The following is a 6,655-nucleotide window of genomic DNA, read 5'->3' as shown; positions in this document are numbered from 1 at the left end:
ATAAGTCCAACATGTCCTTATACTGAGAGCTAGCTACATGGCAGACAAGTCCAATATGTTCATATACAGAGAGCTACCTACATGGCAGATCAGTCCATCTTATCAATGCACAGAAAGCTATCTACATGACATACAAGAACAAAATGTCCATATACAGAGAGATAGCTACATGGCAGAATAGTGCATTATTTCCATATAGAGAGGTCTAGCTACATGGCAGATGAGTTCAATGTGTACATATACTGAGAGTTAGCTATATGGCAGACGATACCACAATGTTCATATACAGAGAGTCAGCTACATGGCAGAATAGTGCAACATATCCATACACAGAGAGCAAGCTACATGGCAGATGAGTCCAACGTGTCCATATACTGAGAACTAGCTACATGGCCATGTATTCCAACATGTCCATATACAGAGTACTAGCTACAAGGCACATAAGTTCAACATGTTCATATACTGAGAGTCAGCTACATGGTAGATGAGTCCAACATGTGAATATACAGAGGACAAACTACAAGGCAGATGAGTTCAACATGTTCTTACAGACTGAGCTGGCTACATGGCTGATGAGTCCAACATGTCCATATACAAAGAGCTAGCTACATGGCAGACAAGTCCAATATGTTCATAAACAGAGAGCTACCTACATGGCATATCAGTCCAACATATCTATGCACAGAGAGCTAGCTATATGGCAGACGAGTCCAAAAGATCCATATACAGAGAGCTGTCTACATGGTAGAGTAGTACAACATTTCCATATACAGAGTTCTAGCTACATGGCAGATGAGTCAATCGTGTCCATATACTGAGAGCTAGCTACATGGAAGAGTATTTCAATATGTCCATATACAAGGAGCATGTTACATGGCAGACAAGTCCAATATGTTCATATACAGAGAACTACCTACATGGTTGATCAGTCCAACTTATCCATGCACAGATAGCTAGCTACATGGCAGACGATTCCAAAATGTCTATATACAGATAGCTAGCTACATGGCAGAATAGTGCAACATTTACATATGCAGAGTTCTATCTACATGGCAGATGAGTCCAATGTGTCCATATACTGAGAGCTACCTACATTGCAGAATATTCCAACATATCCTTATACAGAGAGCTAGTTACATGGCAGATAAGTCCAATAAGTTCATATACAGAGAGCTACCTACTAGGCAGATCAGTCCAACATATCCATGCACAGATTGCTAGCTACATGGCTGAACCATTCAAATTGTCCATATACAGAGAGCTAGCTACATGGCAGTGTAGTGCAACATTTCCATATACAGAGTTCTAACTACATGGCAGATTAGTCCAACATGTCCATATACTGAGAGCTAGCTACATGGCAGATGAGTCCAACATATGTATATTTAGAGGGCTAGCTACAAGGCAGATGAACCCAACATGTTCATACAGAGAAAGTTGTCTACGTGGCTGATGAGTCCAACATGTCCATATACAGGGAGCTAAGTACATGGTACATCAGTCCAACATATCTATGCACAGAGAGCTAGCTACATGGCAGTCAAGTCCAAAATGTCCTAATATGGAGAGCTTGCTAAATGGCAGAGTAGTGCAACATTTTAAAATACAGAATTCTAGGTACAATGCAGATGGGGGAAACGTGTCAATATACTGAGAGCTAGCCACATGGCAGAGTAGACTAACATGTCCATATTAGGAGAGCCAGCTACATGGCAGACAAATCCAATATGTTCATATACAGAGAGGAACCTACTTGGAAGATTTTTCCAACATATCCATGCACAGAGGTCTAGCTAAAAGGCAGACAAGTTCAAAATATCCACATATAGAGAGCTACCTTCATGGCACAGTAGTGCAAAATTTCCATCTACAGAGTTTTAGATACATGGCTGATGAGTCCAACGTGTCCATATACTGAGAGCTACCTACATGGCAGAGTATTCCAACATGTCCATACACAGAGTACTAGATACATGGCAGATGAGTCCAACAAGTACAAATACTGAGAGATAGCTACATGACAGATGAGTCCAACATGTGTACAAATACTGAGAGATAGCTACAAGGCAGATGAATCCAACATGATCATACAGAGAGAGCTGGATTCATGGCTGATAAGTCCAACATGTCCATATACTGAGAGAAAGCTAAATGGCAGTGAAATCCAATATGTTCATATACACAGAGGTACCTACATGATAGATCACTCCAACATATCCATTCACAGAGAGCTAGATACATGGAAGACGAGTCCAAAAGGTCCATATACAGAGAGGTAGCTACATGGCAGAGTAGTGCAACAGTTCCATATACAGAGTTCTAGCTACATGGCAGAAAAGCCCAATGTGTCCATATACTGAGAGCTAGCTACATGGCAGAGTATTCCAACATGTCCATATACAGAGTAGTAGCTACTTGGCAGATGAGTCAAACATGTCAATATATAGAGGACTAGTTACAAGACAGATGAGTCCAAGATGTTCATACAGAGAGCGCTGGCTACATGGCTGATAAATCCAACATGTCCAAGTCCAATATATTCATATACAGAGTGCTACCTACATGGCAGATCAGTCCCACATATACATGCACAGAGAACTAGCTACATGTCAGAAAAATCCAAAATGTCCATATACAGAGAGCTAGCTACATAACAGTGTAGTGCAACATTTCCATATACAGAGTTCTAGCTACATGGCAGATGAGTCCAACATGTCCATATACTGAGAGTTAGCTTCTTGGCAGAGCATTCCAACATGAACATATACAGAGTACTACCTACATGCCAGATGAGTCCAACATCTATATATTCTGGGGGTTAGCTACATGGCAGATGAATCCAACATGTGTGTATATAGATAACTAGCTACAAGCCAGATGAATCCAACAAGTCCTTATACTGAGAGTTAGCTACATGGCAGATGTGTCCAACATGTATATATAGAGAGGATGAGCTATACGGCACATGATTCCAACATGTTCATACAGAGTGAGCTGGCTACATGGCTGATGAGTTCAACATGTCCATATACAGAGAGCTAGCTACATGGCAGGCAAGTCCAATATGTTTCTATACAGAGTGGCACCTACATAGCATATCAGTCCAACATATCCATGTACAGAGAGGCACCTATATGTCATATGAGTCCAAAATGTCGATATACAGAGAGTTAGCTACATGGCAGTGTTGTCAACATTTCCATATACAGAGTTCTAGGTACATGGCAGATGAGTCAAACATGTCCATATACTGAGTTCTAGCTACATGGACGAGGAGTCCATCATGTCCATATACTGAGAGTAAGCTACGTGGCAGAGTATTCTAACATGTCCATATACAGAGTACTAGCTATATGGCACATGAGTCCAACATGTCTATATACTGAGAGTTAGCTACATGGCAGATGAATCCAACATGCGTACATATAGAGGAGCAGATACAAGGCAGATGTGTCCAAAATGTTCATACAGAGAGAGCTGGCTACATGGCAGACGAGTCCAAAATGTCCATATACACAGAGCTAGCTACATGGCAGAAGAGTCCAAAATGTTCATATACATAGAGCAAGCAACATGGCAGAGTAGTGCAACATTTCCGTATGCAGAGTTATAGCCACATGGCAGATGAGTCCAAAATGTCCATATACTTAGAGCGAGATACATGGGAGAGTATTCCAACATGTGCATATACAGAGAACTAGCTATATTGCAGTGGAGTCCAACATGTCCATATACTGAGAGTTAGCTACATGGCAGATGAGTCCAACATGTATTTATATAGAGGACTAGCTACAAGATAGATGTGTCCAAAATGTTCCTAGAGAGAGATCTGGCTACATGGTTGATGAGTCCATCATGTCCATATACACAGAGCTAACGACATGGCAGGCATGTCCAATATGTTCATATACAGAGAACTAGATTCATGGCAGAGAAGTGCAACATTTCCATATTCAAGGTTCTAGCTACATGGCAGATGATTACAACATGTCCATAAACTGAGAGCGAGCTACTTGGCAGAGTATTGCAATATGTCCATATACAGAGTACGAGCTAAATAGCAGATGAGTCCAACATGTCCATATACTGAGAGTTAGCTACATGACAAATGGGTCCAACATGTGTATATATAGAGGACTAGCTACAAGACAGATGTGTCCAAAATGTTCATGTACAAAGAGCTAGCTACATGGCAGAGTGGTGCAACATTTCCATACGCAGAGTTCTAGCTACATGACAGAGTCCAACATGTTCATATACAGAGTACTAGCTGTATGTCAGATGAGTCCAACATGTCCTTATACTGAGAGTTAGCTACATGACAGATTGGTCCAACATGTGTATATATAGAGGACAAGCTACAAGGCAGATGTGTCCAAAATATTCATACAGAGAGAGCTGGCTCAATGGCAGATGAGTCCAACATGTCCATATACTGAGAGCGAGCTACATGGCAGAGTATTCCAACATGTCCATATACAGAGTACTAGCTATATGGCAGTGGAGTCCAATATGTACATATACTGAGAGTTAGCTACATGGCAGATGAGTCCATCATGTATTTATATAGAGGACTAGCTACAAGGTAGATGTGTCCAATATGTTCCTAGAGAGACATCTGGCTACATGGGAGATGAGTCCAACATGTCCATATACAGTGTTCTAGCTACATGGCACATGAGTCCAAAATGTCCATATACTGAGAGCGAGCTACTTGGCAGAGTATTACAATATGTCCATATACAGAATACTAGCTAAATAGCAGATCAGTTCCACATATCCATATACTGAGAGTTAGCTACATGGCAAATAGGTCCAACATGTGTATATATAGAGGACTAGATGTGTCCAAAATGTTCATACCGAGAGAACTGGCTATATGTCTGATGAGTCCAACATGTACATATACACAGAGCTAGTTTCGTGGCAGGCAAATCCAATATGTTCGTATACAGAGAGCTAAAGACATGGCAAACAAGTCCAAAATGTCCATATACAGAGAATTAATTACATGGTAGAGTTGTTCAACATTTCCATATACAGAGTAGCAGCTACATGGCAGATGAGTCCAACATGGCCAGAGACTTATAGCGAGCTACTGACGAAGTATTCCAACATGTCCATATACAGAGTACTAGGTATATGGCAGATGAATCCAACATGTCCATCTACTGAGTGTTAGCTACATGGCAGATGAATCCAACATGTGTATATATAGACGACTAGCTATAAGGCAGATGTGTCCAAAATGTTCATACAGAGAGAGCTAGCTACATGGTAGACAAATCTAAAATGTTCATGTACAGAGAGCTAGCTACATGGCAGAGTGGTGCAACATTTCCATATGCAGAGTTCTAGCTACATGACAGATGAGTCCAACATGTCCATGTACAGAGTACTAGCTTTATGTCAGATGATTCCAACATGTCCATATATTGAGAGTTAGCTACATGGCAGATGAGACCAACATGTGTTTATATAGATTACGAGCTACATGGTAGATGTGTCCAAAATGTACATACCGAGAGAACTGGCTACATGGCTGATGAATCCAACATGTCCATAAAAACAGAGCTCGCTACATGACAGGCAAGTCCATTATGTTCATATACAGAGAGTTAGCTACATGGCAGAAGAATCCAGCATGTCCATATCCTGAGAGTTAGCTAAATGGCAGATGAGTCCAAAGTGTGTATATATAGAGGACTACCTACAAGGCACATGTGTCTAAAACGTTCATACAGAGAGAGCTGGCTACATGTCAGACGAGACCTATATGTCCATATTCAGAGAGCTAGCTACATGGCAGATTAGGGCAGCATTTTCATATGCAGAGTTCTAAAACATGCCAGATGACTCCAAAATGTCCATATACATAGAGCTAGCTACATGGTAGAGTAGTGTATCATTTCCATATGCAGAGATCTAGCCACATGGCAGATGAGTCCAACATGTCCATATACTGAGAGTGAGCTACATGGCAGAGTGTTCCAACATGTCCATATACTGAGTACTAGCTTTAAGGCAGTGGAGTCCAACATGTCCTTATAGTGAGAGTCAGCTACATGGCAGATTGGTCCAACATGTGAATACATAGTGGAGTGGCTACAAGGCATATGTGACCAAAATGTTCCTAGAGAAAGAGCTGGCTACATGGCTGATGAGTCCAACATGTCCATATACACAGAGCTAGCTACATGGCAGGCAAGTCCAATATGTTCATATACAGAGAGCTAGCTACATGGCAGACGAGTCCAAAATGTCCATATACAGAGAGCTAGTTACATGGCAGAGTAGTGCAACATTTCCATATACTGAGTTCTAGCTACATGACAGATGAGTCCACCATGTCCAAATATTGATAATGAACTACATGGCAGAGTATTCCAACATGTTCACATACAGAGTACTAGCTATATGGCAGATGAGTCCAACATGTCCATATACTGAGAGTTAACTACTTGGCAGATGAGTCCAACATGTGTATATCCAGAGGACTAGATACAAGGCAGATGTTTCCAAAGTGTTCATACAGAGAGAGATGATTCATGGCTGATGAGTCCAACATGTCCATATACACAGAGCAGCTACATGGCAGGCAAGTCCAATATGTTCATATACAGTGAGCTAGCTACATGGCAGACGAATCCAACAT

The sequence above is a fragment of the Chrysochloris asiatica genome, unplaced genomic scaffold (genome assembly GCF_000296735.1).
Source record: "Chrysochloris asiatica unplaced genomic scaffold, ChrAsi1.0 scaffold00528, whole genome shotgun sequence".
Lineage (NCBI taxonomy): Eukaryota > Metazoa > Chordata > Mammalia > Afrosoricida > Chrysochloridae > Chrysochloris > Chrysochloris asiatica.
This window is presented reverse-complemented; position numbering follows the sequence as displayed.